Raw genomic sequence first — 18,884 nt, forward strand, 5'->3', positions numbered from 1 at the left:
CAAAAGACTACAATTTGGAGTAAATGTAGCTCCTGGAATTTTCCAAAGTGTTATGGAGAACACCCTGAGAGGTATCCCAGGGGTTTGCCCCTATTTTGATGATGTCCTTATTGTTGGAGAATCTACTCAGAATTTAGCTGAGAGATTAAGGGCTGTTTCAGAAAAACAGGCCTAAAACTTAAAAAAGATAAATGCAAGATAGGAGTTACTTCTACAGATTTCCTGGGATTCAGAATAGATGCCAGGGGTATTCACCCTGCTGAGTCTAAATTGAAAGCCATACAGCAGGCTCCTAGGCCTAAGTCTAAAGCTGAGATACAAGCATTCCTAGGCCTCTTAAATTTTTACAACGTTTTCCTACCTAACAAGGCTAATGTAGCAGAACCACTGCATAGGCTTTTAGATAAGCAGGCAATTTGGCAATGGTACCAAGTACATGAGAAAAGCTTCAATGAGGTCAAGGCCTTGCTTACATCAAATGATGTGCTTGCACATTTCAATGAAAACCTACCTGTCTTCATCACTTGTGATGCTTCTCCTTATGGGGTGGGGGCTGTACTTAGCCACTTAAGAGCTGGTGGGACTCAGATGCCTGTTGCATATTACTCCAGAACTTTATCCTCTGCTGAGCGAAATTACGCTCAGATAGACAGAGAAGCTTTGGCCATTGTAGCTGGAATTAAAAAATTCCATGATTTTTTATATGACAGACATTTCACGGTCTATACTGACCATAAGCCCCTGTTGCGGTTGTTTACCACTAACAAACAAACTCCCCATATTATCTCTCTTAGAATGCTGAGATGGTCTATTTTTTGTCAGCCTATGATTTTTCATTGATTCACAAACCTGGCAAGGAAATGGGCCATGCTGATGGCCTAAGCAGATTACCTCTGCAACTGGTAGAAGCTGACCCTGACCCTGCCATCAATATTCTCTCCATTCACGCCTTGCCTGAGTCTCCCCTAAATGCCAGGGATGTGGCTGCTGAATCAGCCACAGATCTCATACTTACTCGTGTACTTTCGTGGGTTTTGTCTGGATGGCCTGAGAGTTGTCCAGGTACTGAGTTCCAAAGCTTCTGGCTCAAGAAGCATGAATTATCCACTTTTCAGGGTTGCCTGTTGTGGGGCAGCAGAGTAGTTATTCCTACATCATTGAGACCTAGAGTCTTGGCCTCTCTCCATGAGGGTCATCCTGACATTGTCAGGATGAAAGCGCTTGCGCGCAGCCATTTATGGTAGCCAGGATTAGACAGGGAAATAGGGGCCCAAGTGCATGGATGCCACTTGTGCCAGCATTCACGCCCTGAAATCCCTCAGGCTCCTGTGCATAGATGGGAGGAGACAGTCACCTTGGTCTAGGGTGCATGTGGATTACGCTGGGCCCTTTCAGGGACAATTCTTCTTGGTCTTTGTTGACAGCCATTCAAAGTGGCTTGAGGTTTTTCCTGTCTCTTCCACTACTGCTGCCAAAACCATTCAAGTACTAAGAGGGATTTTTGCTGCTCATGGCCTTCCAGATGTTCTGGTTTCAGACAATGGTCCTCAATTCACTTCTTCTGAGTTTCAGGCTTTTCTGCAGGCCAACATGATTCGTCATGCAACTTCGGCGCCCTTCCACCCTTCCACCAATGGTATAGCTGAACTGATTGTTCGCATCAAGAAACTGACTTACAGGGACTTGCATCACAGGTTGGCAGATTTTCTTCTTGCTTACTGCACCACACCTTCTACTTCCACTGGGAAGAGCCCGGCAGAACTTCGCTGGGGGCGCAGATTGATCACCAAACTTGACAGGCTGCATACGGCCAGGGTGGCTCCTCAGGTCTCCCAACCAAGGGCACCAAGGTGTCTGCAAGTGGGTGCCCCGGTATGGACCTGGAACTATGGGCCCAGTCACCTGTGGGTTCTGGCAGTAGTATGCAAGGTCACTGGTCCATTGTCCTATGAGGTTTCCCTGGACGACAGTCGTGTCCTTTGACGGCATATCGATCAGCTGCGTACGAGACTGGACTCTCCCTCTTCAACTCCTGGGTTTTCTTCAGGGGGAGGGGGACCACTGTGTTGGCAGCAATCAGGGGCAAATGGAGAGATGGAGGAAGGCCTCTCCCAAGGCTCTGCAAGTGTCCCTAACAGGAATTCAGGGGAACAAGGAATAATACAGGCAATAATTACTCCAGCCAGGGAGTCACCCAGGGGCATACTCATTATTCTCAACCCCACTACAGCACTCCAAGCAGGGAGAATAACACGGAGCATCCAAATAACACAAGAGAACTGGCATCCAAACAAACAAGCTGGCCCAATGCTGCAACTGCTCCCAAAAGGAGGTCTGCATACAGGGAGGTAGTCAGAGAGGCAAATCCTGAATCTGGTACCTCCGGCATGGAATGGGGGGCAACTGAATACTGGGGCACCGCAGAAACCCTAGACAACCCAGTTACGGGGCTTGGGAGTGAAGGGATGCGTTCCCTTGATAGGTCCATTGTGGACTTGGAGAATACCACAGAATCGCCAAATACTGGTGGGAACATAGAGGGGTCCGATAGCCTACAGTTAGGCAGATCAACCAGGTACAGTAGGGAGCAAGGTCCTGGTCTGACGAGCCCGGTGGGCAAGCAAGCAGACCAGGCAACAGAACCCAGGTCACGGGGACCACCAGGGCTTAAAAGAGGGGGCAACTCCACTACAATCACTGCACAGGATGGTCAAGGGAGTTCTCAAAGTCTGAGGAGGTCACAGAGGGTTAAAAGATCTCCCAAATATCTGGAAGATTTTGTGACATTGTTGTCAAAGCAAGGGAGGTGAAGAGGATGCCTGCTGTTGGATGAACTTGGAATTGTGAGTCTTGGGCACTTAATTCCAAAATAATAGCATGGTACCATGTTATAGAGTGGCTAGTAAGTAGCTGCGACAGTTGTGCGGTTCCATAAGGGATAGCACACCACATCCATTTGAAGTCCCCGTATACCTATCTATATAGGTTAATTAAGTTTCATCCGGGGCGAAGAGGTGTTGTGTCCTGAGCCTGAAAAAAGCAGGCTTGAGACATTGCAATGGTCCCGGGCTGTTGCAAGCTGCCCGGGACCAGACTGAGTGGCGCCAGCCTGTGCGCATGCGCAAGGCACAAAAGCGCGCCATTCTTTGTTACCTTTTTGCCCGGGGATTATATTTAGAGGCAGAGAGGCCTGCAAGTCTCTGAGTTGTGTCAGAGAGAGCTGAAGAGAATAAAAGCTATTATAACCATCAGAATGTGTGCTCTTCTTTCGCCATTGACTCGAGGACTCAACAGGTACCTTTTAGGACAATGTTCAAAAGCTGATTAACTGAATTTAAAAGAACAATAACTTGTGCTGATACATATCTCTAAAAAGTACAGGAGCAAATCTCCAAATAGTTACTTCTACTCTAGTGTTAGGAAAGCTTAACTAAAAATTACATTAGTACCTTAAAATTTATCCATCTATTATATTTGTGAATAGGCTACCAATTTGCATATTGATTATTTCACTCAAAAAGCAGTAGAATGCAATGTTCCTGGTAATCAGAAAGTTGAAGCTTTACAAGCAGGCCTAACTACATTGATAGTCATAGATTCTGAAGTTTTGCCAAGGGCTATGAGGAAAGAACAATACAAGTTGTGTTGGATATCTTCCTATCCAATTGAGAACAGCAAGCTAGGTATCTCTAATCTAGATTTCTGATGGTGTAGGTCCATATTCCTAACAAATACCACATTACAATATATCTCTCCTATTTTCACATTTATCTTTTCAGGCCCAAGCCTTCCGTTAAATTCTAAAGAAATTATTTTCTTTACTCAGTGATAAATAAAAAAATGTATTCTTACATATTCTTACATTTACAAAAAATGTATTCTTACATGCTCAGAGCCCTTTCATCCATTCTTACTTCATTTTTTATTAGGACAAGTCTTGGCAGGGAAAGCAGATGGCAGGAATTGGCTCGAGCAAGTCCTGCCAGAAATAAAATCCTGCTATTTCTGTCATTTTCCTCATTTTTCTGTAAGAATGTCATGTACACAAATGTAATCTGTCACATGCTACACTAAGCAGTCTGGTGCAAGAGTAAGTTGTAAGATCAAAATCTTAGATGCTCCATTCTTCAGGGCAAAGTCTTGAGTCTGAGTCATTCAGCCAAACATTATCTTCTTTATGCTTGCTGGAACCTCCATTCAGACAGCCTATAGCAGTGTAATTATTTCCAAATGCTAGCTATGCCTACGTCAGAAAATCCATCACAGGCAAATTGAATATGTAATTTATTTTGATGTTTTGCCCCTCAGCTTTATTAATACATAAGAAGTTCAGATTCAGACAGTAGAGGAAGGAGGAAAAGCCTCTTCCAATGTCTAGGTAGGCAGAAATTTTTTTAAAAAGGTGGGTTATGCCACAATAGTGAATAATAGTGGAGTTTTTAGATATCTACTTTTGCTTTTGCCACTTGTATTACACAGATAGTTTACTGGTGTGGAAGGAAGGAAGGAAGGAAGGAAGGAAGGAAGGAAGGAAGGAAGGAAGGAAGGAAGGAAGGAAGGAAGGAAGGAAGGAAGGAAGGAAGGAAGGAAGGAAGCTCACCTGCCATCATCACCTTATGAAATGTCATAGACTAAAAAAAGGAAGAAAAATCATAACATTAGCCATAAAATGTCAAGGGATCATATCTTTCCCTCTCATCTTGAATCAAAACAGATAGTCATCTCAGCCCTCCTACTTACCCTCTGGAGTAAATATCAGAATGTCAAAGATACAAAAAAGCTAAATAAAATTCTCCTTCATTAGCCTTCTTCCACTGGGTGAAATCTCCACCCCAAACTCATCATTCCCAATTGAACCTGTGACTACTCTATGCATTTTCATTTCTTCAAACCTGATAAATACAACAGTTCCTGCCTTTTCTTTGCCTCCCTCTGCAAGCTACAGTTGCTATAACAACATCAGATGCAGATTGGCTGCATTGAAGAGTAGGTTGTATCCTGCCCTTAGTTGCATAAACAAATAGTGAGAGTAACTTCAACAAAGTGCAGGGCATGACAATGATAAATACAGACAAGCAGAAGTGGAATTAATATTGCCCTTTCTTGTACAATCTCTTCTTCACTCTCTCTCTCTCTCTTTCTTGTCAAGGACAATGTGTTTTTCCTTTCTGCCTCTGACTAAGCTAATAATGTAGTGAAATAATCAGACTTAATGACAGTTTGAATTACAAAGGAATTATGTATTTTACCTAAAATGATATTCACTTAAATGTTGAAGAGGAGTTAATGTACAAAAGTAGATATCTACAGTACTTTTGCTTTTGCCACTTGTATTACACAGATAGTTTACTGGTGTGGAAGGAAGGAAGGAAGGAAGGAAGGAAGGAAGGAAGGAAGGAAGGAAGGAAGGAAGGAAGGAAGGAAGGAAGGAAGGAAGGAAGGAAGGAAGGAAGCTCACCTGCCATCATCACCAAGAATCTAATGAGACTGAAAAGTGGGTACCTAGACACTTCTAATAGCCACAGAAGTGGCTAGTTAAGATACAAAAACTAGTTAAGCTACAAAAATTGCACACAAACCCAGATACACACATCACTTAATGTTTCAAACACTGTTTAGCTTCTGGGATTCATCAAGCATTACCTGTGTCCTTTCAAAAATCTGAAAAATAGCAACATTTCTAAATATATTCTGCCACTGGAAGATTTTAACATAAATAGTTTTTTTTTCCTGTTTTTAAAATGATTTTATTGAGGAATTCTTGCAGATGCAATATGAAAACATGCTTGCTTGCATCTGGTTTTGTGCAAGGGGGAAAAATCACATAGATTGCTATTGCCAATAAGGCCTGTGTTCTGTTCTGAGGGTTGATAAGGCATTTTGATGAGACAGGAGTAACAACAGTTGCTTCTTTATTCAATCATCAACAGAACAACACAAAATGGTGCAGATCCCTTTCATACCCCTTGCAGGGAGCAGCATCAACCAATCAATGCAACATATCTTTCTCACTTTTCCCAGTAGCTACGCAAAGTGTGTGTTGGCAAAGAAGAAAGTCAGCTACCCTGTGATGCCAGCTCCCATGAGTGAGCCTCTTCAAGGCGTCTTTGGTTGTGCGCACCATGCGCTCAGCTTGGCCGTTGGAAGCTGGATGGAATGGTGTCGAAGTAGCATGATGGATCATGTTGGCCTGTAGGAAAGCCTGAAACTCAGAAGAAGTGAATTGAGGTCCGTTGTCAGAGACAAGAACATCTGGGAGCCCATGATAAGTGAAGATGGCCTTCAACACCTGGATGGTCCTGGCAGTCGTCGTAGTGGACACTGGAATGATCTGTAGCTATTTAGAGTGACTGTCCACAACGAGGAAGAATTGCCCCTGAAAGGGGCCAATGTAGTCGATATGAACCCTCGACAAGGAACATGTGTTTCCTCCCATCTGTGTACAGGAGCCTGTGGCATTTCAGGCCTGGACTGTTGGCAAACATGGCAACCCTGGACCTGGATCTCAATCTCCTTATCAAGCCCCGGCCACCAGAGATAGCTGCACATAAGTGCCTTTATCCGGACTATGCCCGGATGTCCTTCATGCAGAGACTGCAAGACTCTAGTCCTCAATGAGGTTGGGATCACTACCCTGCTACCCCATAGGAAACAACCCTTAAAGGTGGATAGCTCATGCTTCCTTTTCCAGAAACTCTGAAAATTAGTGCCAGGACGTGTGTCAGGCCATCCTGACAGCACCCATGTCAACACACATGTTAGCGTGTGATCATTGGCTGTTTCTGCAGCCACATCCCTTGCATTGAGGGGAGACTCAGGCAAATCCTGGATAGCTAATATGTGATTAGCTGGAGCAGGATCAAGCTGTAGAGGCAGCCTACTAAGGCCATCTGCATGGCCCATTTTTTTGCCTGGTTTGTGAAACAGTGAGTAGTCGTATGCAGACAGGAAAATTGACCACCTCAACATTCTAGGAGAAATTATGTGTGGGGCGTCATGGTTCCAACTAATGAAACACTTCAAAGAACTTCCAGGCATGTTTGTCCTAAAGCCTTTATTACCAGTGTTACAAATTGACGGCACATCATGGAGGTTTATGCCAGAATCTGAATTCCTCTTGCTGGCATCTAACTTTTCTTGCTAAAGCCCTCCCTTATCTTGCAGTCACAAGTCACATCTTCCAATTAGCCCAGAGGGTAGAGATTCACTTCCGTTCCTTTTCTCTGGCTTTTGTTATTTCCCCTCCCTTTTCTCTGTCATCTGAATTAACTCTAAAAATACTAGACAGTTCTGCATATTTTCTCAAAGCAAGAATATCAATATTAGCAGCGTTGACATCCATCCCCCCCCTTGCAAAAAAAGGACAGATCCTATAAGCAAATGTTAGTTTTTGGTTTGTTGGGGTATTTTGCATGAAACCTTTTGACAAGCCTGTCAGCTTTCACCTCAATGGCTTCAGACAACGGGTATCCCTTTCATTGTACTAGGTACTGCAATTTCCCTTTAAAGATTATAGAGTCAAGAATACGTTTCACTTAATAGTGGGTCTGTCCTGCAACTACGAGGGGCCCAGGTGCCTTCTTCAGGGGAGGTCTTAAAGTGGAGCCCTGATAAGTTTTCAACAAGCTGCAATGGAAGACTGGGTGAATTCTCCCTAAAAGTCTGGGGAGTTTTAGTTCTACGGTGACCAGATTGATGATTCTTACTATGGGGAAAGGCCCCAAGAATTTTGGTCCCAATTTCTTGCTGGGCAATTTGAGGCGTAGATATTTAGTTGACAAATAAACCTTTTCCCCAACTTGGAATGTTCTTTGGTGAGCCCTCTTTTTATCAGCCTGCTTTTTATAGGTTTCAAAAGTCTTTTTTAAAGCAGTTTTTGTGTTTCTCCAAACTTCTTCCCACCCCCTCACCCACTGGTCAAGTGTCTGGGAAGCGGAGGGCAACTGAGGATATTCAAGTATTGGGCTGAACTCTTTTCTTGTGGCCACTCTGAAAGGTGTGTAGCCGGTGCTGCTGTGCAGAGAATTATTGTACGCCACCTCCGCAAAAGGGAGAAGATCAGTCCAGTTCATCTAAGATATTGCTCCACCATTTTGTTAGCAGCTTCTGCGGCCCCATTGGTGGCCAGATGAAAAGCAGAGGATAACCCTTGAGATGATCCAATTAATTTAAGAAAACTTCTCCAAAATTTTGCTGTGAACTGCATCCCCCTGTCCGAAGTTATTTGCTTAGGGGCACCATGCAGCCGGTAGGTATGTTTCAGGAACAATTTGGTCAGTTGTTGGGCAGATGGGAGTCCTTTGCAGGCAATGAAATGAGCCTGCTTCGAGAACAGGTCTATTACAGTCCAGATGACAGTATTTCCACTACTTTCAGGTAGGTCTACTATAAAGTCCATAGCTATTTCTTCCCATGGTTGAAAAGAGTCTGCCCTGGGTTGCAGTAACCCCAGGGTTTTCCCTGGGATTCTTTTCATTGTGGCATATACAGTACAACTTTTTACATAGTTTTCCACATCCTTTTTCAGCCCCGGCCACCAAAATTGCCGGTGGGTGAGGTGTAGGGTTTTCAAATATCCAAAGTGTTCAGCCTGTTTTACATCGTGGCTGTGTTTGAGAGCATTAAGACGGAGGACTTCTGGCAAATATAGCTTTCCCCCCCCTTTATAAGCCAAGCCATCCCTGAACATTAGGGAGGTTTGATTATCTTTGAACCATTGGTCAGTGAGGAGCTCTCATTTTATTTTCTTTACTCCAGGGTCATCAGGATTGGGGACCCTGCGAGGTGTAAGTTGAATGGCAGTTTGTGGATTGGGAATAATTGCCTCATTAACCGCTGAGCAGTTTTCTTTCCCATTGCTGGTTTGGACTGCTCTGCAGTCAGGGGTAGGGGACTGGACAGGTTGCTGCTCGATGTCCCTCTTGTCCACACCGAAAACACTTAATTGATGGGCCTGTAGATGCATGCCTGAGAGAGGTGATCATCTAATCCTTCAATGAAGTATTGGATCAGGGATTGTTCAGGCCACCCCTCTATTTGGCCTGCTATCTTGCAAAATTTCTGCACATACTCCTGGGAAGGCCTGCCAGCTTGTTTTATTTTATGGATCTGTTCTCTTGCTTTAAGACCAATATATGGGTCCTCAAATCTTTCCCTCAGCCCTAGGAGGAAGAGTTGGGGGTCTTACAATTAAGGAGCTTGCTCATTATATAAATAATTCAGCAATTTGGATGCTCCTCCCTCTAGGTTGGACGCAATGACATCAACCATGGCCCCCGGGTCCGGGTAGAGATAGGCCCAGCAATTCAAATGAGAGTGCACTTGGTTGAGGAAAAAAAACAGCTTCTCTGGGTCCCCATCGAAGGTTGCTCTGAAAGGGGGTGCCATTATAGGAGGTTGCAGCTCCCACTGGAGCTGTTGCTGTTGACTCTATCCTTGCTGCAGATTTGTCTCCAGGGGTTGCACGTTTGGGGGCTGTGGCCAATCTCCTCACTGCTGGTCCCATCCTGGCTACAGATTTATGCCTAGGGGTTGCACATTTGGGGGCTGTGGCCAGTCTCCTTGCTGTGGGCATTCTCCCACCAGCTGCTGATCTCCTGGCTTCTGTATCATCCCAAGCCACTGCAAGGCCTCTATTAGCTGTGGTACGCTCAGCTTCTGCTGATCATCTACCTGTGGGGGGTGCCAATCTGCCCATTGCTGCAGAGGCCTCAGTCTGGGACTCCCTCTGTCTTCAGGACTGCAGTTCCTGGCCGGGGGAACCAGGGTCTGATCTATGAGAGAGGGGTTGTAGGCTTCTCTCTGCAGGAATCGATTTCTGCTTTTCACATCTGGGGTTTGAAATCTTTCCAGTGACTCACCCAAAGCTTCGTTATCTTTCGATTCTGCTTTTGAAGTCTTCACTCCCAGCTGGGAGATCTGCCAGAGTTCTTTCTCCCCTGGTTGGCTGGCTGCCGCTCCAGTCCCTGGGGAAGCTGCTGCTGCTGGGGAGCTGGTCTCAAGCCATCTCTCCCCTTTCATAATGAGATCTTCCCTGAATCTTTATCACTCTGCCCCTTAGTTTAGGAATAGTGATTGGAGTTCTGGACCCCTTAATTGTTTTGAAAAATTTGTAGATTCTGGCATGCTGTCATGGTTCCAACTAATGAAACACTTCAAAGAACTTCCAGGCATGTTTATCCTAAAGCCTTTATTACCAGTGTTACAAATTGACGGCACATCATGGAGGTTTATGCCAGAATCTGAATTCCTCTTGCTGGCATTTAACTTTTCTTGCTAAACCCCTCCCTTATCTTGCAGTCACAAGTCACATCTTCCAATTAGCCCAGAGGGCAGAGATTCACTTCCGTTCCTTTTCTCTGGCTTTTGTTATTTCCCCTCCCTTTTCTCTGTCATCTGAATTAACTCTAAAAATACTAGACAGTTCTGCATATTTTGTCAGAGCAAGAATATTCAATATTAGCAGCATTGACATGGGGTTTACTTGTTTGTTGTAAACAACCCCAGCAGTGGCTTATGGTCTGTAAAGACCGTGAAGTGGTGACCATACAAAAAGTCATGGAACATTTTTATACCAGCCCCTATGGCCAAGGCTTCTCTGTCTATCTGTGCGTAATTACGCTCAGCAGATGACAGAGTCCCCTACAGGGACTTGTGTCCCATCAGCCTTGAAGTGACTTAAGACAGCCCCAATCCCATAAGGGGATGCATTGCACGCTATACACACTGGCAGCTGCTCGTTGAAATGAACGAGGACAGCATTTGAAGCCAACAATGCCTTGACCTCTGCAAAACTCCTTTCGTCGACTTGTGTCCACTTTCATGGAGCCTGTTTGTCCAAGAGCCAGTGTAACAGCTCTACCACTGCAGCCTTGTGAGGTAGGAAGGAGTGATAGAAATTTAAAAGCCCAAAGAAGGTTTGAAGTTTACTCTTTGACTTGGGGCTTGGGACCTGCTGAATTGCTTTGAGCTTAGATTCAGCAGGATGGATGCCTTCTGAATCTATGCGAAACCCCAGGAATTCAGTGGAAGTTACTCCAATTTTGCATTTGTCTTGCCTAAGCTTCAGCCCTGCTTCGCGGAACCACAGCAAAATGGACCGAAGCCTCTCAGCCAAGTTTTTGAGTGATTCCCCTGCAATGAGGACATCATCGAAGTAAGGGCAAATTCCTGGAATGTTACAGAGTATTCGCTCCATAACGCTTTGGAAAATGCCAGGAGCTATATTAACCCCAAACTGCAGTCTTCTGACTTTGAAAGCTCCCCGGTGCATTACGATCGTCTGGGCTCAGCCGTTGTCTCATCAACCGGTAGCTGTTGATAGGCCTGAGAAAAATCAAGTTTGTCGAAAACTTGGCCTCCCTTCAGTGAGGCCAAAATGTGACTCACCACAGGCTCTGGATAAGAGTGCTGCTGTAATGCTTTGTTTAATGTGCATTTATAGTCAGCACAAATACGAACTTCCCCATTGACCTTCAGTGGCGTAACTATGGGTGTTTCCCATGGACTGCTATCCACAGGTTCCAAAATACCTTGCTGTAGCAGTTTGTCCAACTCAGCATTAATCTTTTGTTTCAGAGCAAAAGGCACCCGACAAGGCTTAATTCTAATCTGGGCAATGGATGGGTCCAACCGCAAGGCAATTGGAGGCCCCTTGTATGACCCTAGTTCTGGGCTAAACACATCAGCAAACTCCTTGCAAATTTCTGCAAGGCCTGCTGTTTGCCAGCTGTATAGCTCAGTCACTTGAATCCCAAGTGCCTTGAACCAATTGAGTCCAATTAGACTCGTGTGGTCGCCCTCTACCACAACAACATCCAGGAACCCTTCAAAATTCCTACGCTGTACCTTGAGCATGGTCTCCCCTTTTACCCTGACTTGGGAATTTGGAAGTCTGTTAAGACCAGATTCGACAGCCTTTTAACTTGCTGGCCGCTTCTGTAGCAGATTTGCTTAAGGGTGTCCTGGGATATGATTGACAGAGCTGAACCATGTCCAACTCCATCATTAAGGGGATCCCCTGCAATTTGACATCAATGCACATCTTTTTCTTCAATGATCGGTGGGCCCCAGTTCTCAAAACACTCCTATGGGACGTGCAGAATCCTACCTATTCTGGCTGGGGATGCTGATACCTTTCTGGGGCAATTCTTCTGAAGGACGGTCTTTCTTGCAACCCAAACAGATGGTGGCTATGTGGCCTTGCCAGCCACATGCCCGGCAAATGGCAGAGAGGAATCGGCAATTGAAGCATTTGTGGTGACCTCCACATCCAAAACACCAAGGGAACTGAACTGCCTTGTCAGCTCGCTTGTCAGCCCGCTCTTGGGGCCTTTACTCCACTGGCTGCTGTAGACGGTCGACCTCATTTTCGGAATCAGGATCAGCTACCTCTCGAGCAACCTCTTGATTGATGGAGCCTGAACTCGTAGGATGCTTGGAAAGCCACAAGGGCTTGACTGCACCTCCTGCCGTGATCTCCCTTAGTGCATCATGGAAGGAAACGTCTCCCTTTGCAAAAATCTTTTGCTGCAGCTCATGACTCCTCAAGCCACAAACTAGACAATCTCGAAGTCTTTCCTCCAGGTCTTTAAACTCACAGGGCCTAGCAGCTTGTCGCAGCACAACAATAAAGTCCACAGCAGACTCTCCTGGCTGTTGGTCCCACTATTTGAATGCGTGGCACCAGGCAATCACCGATAGCCTCGGTTCAAAATGTTCCCTTAACATTTTCTTCAGCTCAGTATAAGCGATGGATTCCAGGGGTGCTGGGGCAACCAGATTTTTGGCAATATCAAATGTCTCTTGCCCAAAGACACACAGTAACATTGCGGCTTTGAACCTGTTTTCCTGAACTTGGTTTACTTGGAAGTAGTTTTCTACTCTGGGCACGTATGAGCTCCAACATTCAGGGTGAGCTGTATTGAATTCGGACAAATGCCCTATCTTCAACATCGTTACTTCTTGGCAGCCTCGTCAATGCCTCATGCTGCTCTGGCTTGCGAAGGGGTTCAGGACGAATCTTGCTGAGCTCTCCTCCAGCGTCTTTGTACTGGCAGGCAAAGTCGCATGAATTGGAACTTCCAAGCACTTTGGGACTTCCCTGGTGAGTCAGCCTATTTTCTTTCATTGTTTTCTTGCAGCACAATCCCACCTTCATTGCCAATATTCTGTTCTGAGCGTTGGTAAGGCATTGAGATGAGACAGGAGTAACAACAGATGCTTCTTTATTCAATCTTCAACAGAACAACACAAAATGGTGCGGATCCCTTTTATATCCCCTTGCAGGGAGCAGCATCAACCAATGTATCTTTCCTGCCTTGAGCATGCGCAAGAGGCTGGAGACAGCCTGTCTGGCCCGGGCAGCCTCGTGGTCTGCCCGGGACTCTCTGCAGTTTTCTGCACCTGCTGTGTCAATCACAGCCCAGGACATAACAGCCTGCCTTGCCAAAATGATCAAAGAATACAAATTGTAAATTATCTCTATATATAACAAGCAACACAATTCTGTTCTACATAGGATAATGATAATTGGATGCTAGAGCCAGTTTGATGTAGTGATTACAGTGTTAGGCTAGAAAGCAGAAGACTGTGAGTTCTAGTCCTGTTTTAGGTACAAAGCCAGATGGTTGACTTTGGGCTAGTGACTTTTGATCAACCTTAGGAAGGAGGCAAGGCAAGCCACTTCTGAAAAACTTTGCCAAGAAAACTACAGGGATTCGTTGAGACAGTCTCTGGGAATCAAACATGAGTTTTGAAAAATATTCCCTGCACCAAATATTGTATAAAATTCTACTTTATTTGTATAAACTGGAATAAACTAGTCCTTAAAGTTCTAATTTACAAATTAAGATTTAAACTTTAAAATTAGATCATTGATCCAATATATTCACATATAGAAAATATAATGCAGACTAAACTGGGAATGTCTTGGGAAAAAATTTTCCTTTTAACCATGAATGGTGCAGGAATGAATTTGAAGGTAAGAATTCTTTATGATTCTTGTCAAAGAGGATCTTTCATCTTGGATCTCAAGCCCTATTCACTTAATACTGAAGGAGTATTACCTTCTGATTGTCTTGGAAAGTCGATTAAGCAAAATAGGGTAAGGGGATTGCACAGAGCTTTTTCCCATAGCTACATACCCTTAACTCATTAACTGCCACACTCAGCTTTGGTTATTTTTTAATTTTTTTGTAATGTTCATATCTTCAATTTTAATGTGCACTATTTTTAAAAAAATGCTTTCTTTGAAATGATGAAATGACTAAAGTTTGAAAGTTTGGTCAGGTATCACATTTGTTTCCATACCATGGAGTATGGAGGGTTTCACTTTATCAAGAGCCACCATTGTTGGGTTGGTCTTAGGACACCAGTTGGCCTTACTCAGGTCCTATCTCTTGATTACTATTAGGAGGCTACTTCAGATTGCTTTATATTTCAGGTTTCTCTTTTGCTTAGCTTTATTCCAGTAAGATTTTAGGGAACATTTCCCAGTCAAATGCCCATTCTTATCATTTCTACAAAAAATAAATTCTACTAAAGAGAGAGTTTCTTTGAAAAGTATCATGAGCCCTTGAGAAAGTATCATTCCTAAGACATCTGTTCTGTCTAGGCTATAAAAATAGTTAATCACTATGGAATATTTATGATATAAATTGTCCTTATCTGTACTATCTGTATTGGTTGATCAAAACCACAAGACCATTTCAGTAGCCCTCCAGGATGAGAATAAAGTCTATACAGACTGGCAGAACAATCTAACACAAAGAAAGACAAGTTTAAGCATCTGCAGTCCAAAATACAGATGGAATTGTGAGAAATCCAGGATGAGCAGGTGGAACATTGTGCAGCCATGCATGCCACTAGAGAGTTTTTCAGTGCCATAAAGTCAGTTTATGGTCCTTCTAAATCAGAATGCTCCTTCTTGCTATCACCTGATGGGTCAAACCTGATCAAAGCCAAGACAGCCTGAAAATCCTTTGGGGGGAACACTTTTCCAGCCTATTTAATAAGCAACAACATTATAAATAAATAATAACATTTGATATCTTACAGCAGATTCATCCGCTTCCAGTCTTGGTTGCTTTAGACCAGGCATGTCAAACTACCAATCCGCGGGCTGGATGTATCATGCCAAAACTGCGCCCACCCCATTGCTGGCAATGGGGAAAAAGTCCCGATACATTGTGCGACGTCACATGACGTTGCGAGTTTGATATGCCTGCTTTAGACCTTCTGCCCTCTACTAATCAGATCAAGAAAGTGATGTCACAGATAAATAAGTAACAGAGCATGATGGTATTCCTGTAGAAATCTACAAAGATCCAAACATGTTGCATCTGTTCCAAGACGTCTTGCAAGATATTGGCCCACAGACTCTATAAAAATAGGAAAAACAAATCAGACTGCAGAAACAACAAACATATATTGCTATCCACTGTAGGCAAGATATTTGCCCATATTTTTCTGAATAGAGTTATCACTGTCTTTGTTTTGGGGCAAAACAGATAACATTTTCACTGTGAGTCAAGTACAGGAGACATACACAGAACAGAACAAGCCTCTTTACACTCTCTTCATTGACCGACAAAGGCATTTGGCACTGTAAGGAGGCTCTCTGGATTATCCAGAGACATTATGGATCCCCAAGGAAATGAATGAAATTGATTCAGCTACTCCATGATAGAATTATAGGACAAGTTCTTCACAATGTTGATATGTTGCCACCTTCATTTGCCATTACAAATGGGGTAAAACAGGGCTGTGTGCTAGCCCTAGTCCTATTCAATCTGTTCTTCACTTGCATGTTGTCTCAGCTGTCTGTCTGAAGGAGGAAGTGTACCTCAGGTACCAATTGGATGACTCTTTGATCTTTATCACTTGAACACCCAGATAAAGTGCCCCCATCAGTCATTCAAGAAACCCTCTTTGCTGATGAATGTGTGCTCCTGGCACACAAACATAGTGATCTACAGTTGATATTGAACAAATTCTTAGATGCTGCTCTGCTTTTTGAGCTAACTATCAGTCTGAACAAGACTGAAGTACTTTACCAGCCCATGCCAAATACAAAACCTTTAGAACCAAAAATCACTGTTCACAACATCCAGTGACAAATGTAAACAGCTGTAAAAACTTGGCAAGTGTTATCTCAAGCAATGGATCTTTGGACAAAGATCCAGAGTCAGAAGGCAATCACTGTGGTATGAAACCTCCACTAGCTTTGAAGTCAGGTGCTACCAAAAACTCATAGAAAACTGTGAGCAGCATCACAGAATAACACATACAATTATTAGAACAATGGACCTCCAGTGCCCCCATTGTGCTAGATTCTATGCTTCCATCAAGACTGCAGAGACACCTCCATGTCTACTAATCAATTGTACAACCGCATGTATTCTTCAAACTTGAAGGACTACTACTGTGCTTGTCCAGGATATAGCTAGCTTAGGAATTAAAACTGTGTGTAGAACAAGTAGCATTTTAAGGGTTAAAATGCTGTTCCCTTAAGGAACGGCCTTCTGGGAAATGTAGTTTAGTTGTTACATGGTTATATCTGTGTTCTATTTGGCTACTGGGAGGGTCTTGTGTCTTTATTAAGGGACATCCTGTTATGTGCCAGGTTTTATTATCTTTCTCCATGAATCCTAGCCATGAGGCTAGGAGCTCCATAGCAGCATATAGGTTTTGTGAAGATGGAGGAAAACTATTCCCTTTTTACCTGCAAAAATGGACTGAATATGAATCATGTGACACATGAATTCTTCAGTAACTGTGAGTTATTGTTTAGAGATTCCTAATCAATAAATATTCTGCATGTTTTACCATTTTGTGGAGTTATCCTATCTGGATATGGCTAAAGCAACCACCTGAATCCAGAATAACTACACTTCTGTACAATTGGGGTTGTGCAGCTCTAGTATAAAGTAATGCTTCTGTTTGACAAGTTTTCAAATTTTATCACTGAAGGCAATTCTATAATAGAGACCTGTTCCAGAAAAGTGATAAATCAGATTGCTCTGAAGCATTTTGAACTCATGTGAATGTTTACAAATTTTCAAGCAACCGCCTGAATCCAGAATAGTAAAAAGAGAATATAATTTCTTTTCCAAGAAAGAACACTGCTTGCAAGTTTCATCTGACTGCCTTAGTAAATAGAGACTCTAATTTGTCTTCCATAACTAGCCAGCATTTCTGGTAAAATCTTCTCTGTCTGGCTAAATTGGAGAGACTTTAAACTGCAGCCAGCCTTTTTCACATATCCCTCTGTTGCAAGCTCACTCTGCATTTGAAGGAAATGAAAAAAGTTAACATTTCTGCATGCCTTGCTCTGTCTTCAAGAGAGTAAAAGAGAAACAAATCTTTCAGATCTAAAGTCTTCATTTTCATGCTTTTCCTCTACCTGCCCATGCAAAAAAAGCTCAGAAAAGTGAAGAAATGTGTATTAAGCTAACTGCCAAACTCAGTGTTTCAAATAATTCTGTTTCCTTTGTCTAAACATCAGTCAGAACAGCTCAGCAAGCTAAGCACACACACCCTTCGGGGCCTCAGCCTAGTTGTAAATAAGGGCAATCAGTTGTCAAGATGACAGGGCAATTTACATTCCATAAGCTGACTCCTCAGGCTGAGACCCCTTCCCTTGGAATGCAGATATAGAGAACAATAAAGTACACCAGAAGAGAGACTCTGTCGCATTTAAAATGAATACAAACTTTATTAAACCACCCAGCTGTTTCCTTAAGTCTTAGTTGAGAGGGGGCAAGTCTGACCCTGTTAGAATTTGGAGGCACATAAAATCCAAGGGAATTTCACCCCAGAAGTCCAGACTCCTAGACATTCCGGGACGGATTTTCAGCTTTGTGATTCTGACCAAAGGGGAAGCCAGCAGATGCTATTGCTTTCAAGTATAGTCTAGGTGCAGCAGCACTCTCTGGTGGCCAACTTACAAACAAAGTCTGAATTCAAGCTGTCTGTATACAAGCACCCAGGTGATTCAAGCTGTTTGTATACAATGCACCCTACTGGCCCAAACACAGTGCTCTCTGGTGGCAACCTGCAAACAATAGGCTTATATTTATGCTACCTGCACATAGTGCAGCCTACTGGTTAAAGAGTGAATTTCACTGAAGTCTTGCCCATGCAGATAGCGCACCCTGGTGCTCAAAGAGTAAATTTCACTGAAGTCTTTACCTATTCAGAGACACACCTTGGTGGTCAAAGAGTGAATTTCACTGAAGTCTTTACCCACGCAGATAGTGTACCCTGGTGGTCAAGAGTGAACTTCACTAAAGTCCTTACCCACACAGATAGCACACCCTGGTGGTCAAGGACTGAACTTCACTGAAGTCTTTACCCACACAGATATCACACCTGGTGGTCAAAGAATGAAATTCACTGAACCCATTCAAATTGTCTAAGAATACTTCTGAGTCTTCCCTAGTCATGGCAGAGGGTCCCAATGTGCCAGAAGAGCAGATCCTTCCAACTAACCTCAACTTGTATGCAGAACCTGATGTCCATAATTTGGAAAATGCAGAAACTCTCAGAAACCCTATGACTTGAGACAACAAAGAAAGCCTACTGAAGCCAAGCAGTCAAGCCTGCTGGAGAAGCAAGGTAGCCTCTATCGTCATCATGAAATAACCTGGGGGAAGCTGCAGAAACTCTGCAATGCATCCAAAGATAAGCTTTTCCCCAAACGCATTCGTTCTTTGGAAGAGGATATGGACGGGCTTCTCCTACAATGGACAGACTATGAACGCCACCTCATAGACATCCAGTCACAGCTAGGAGATTCAACATCTAAAAGGGAAGTGCTACACCTCAAGCAGATAAACAGAGACCATGAGAAGCTCCTACAAAGCAGTAAAGAGTCTCTCCAA

Source organism: Crotalus tigris, unplaced genomic scaffold, assembly GCF_016545835.1.
Source record: "Crotalus tigris isolate CLP2741 ecotype Arizona unplaced genomic scaffold, ASM1654583v1 scf7180000017772.1543713, whole genome shotgun sequence".
Lineage (NCBI taxonomy): Eukaryota > Metazoa > Chordata > Lepidosauria > Squamata > Viperidae > Crotalus > Crotalus tigris.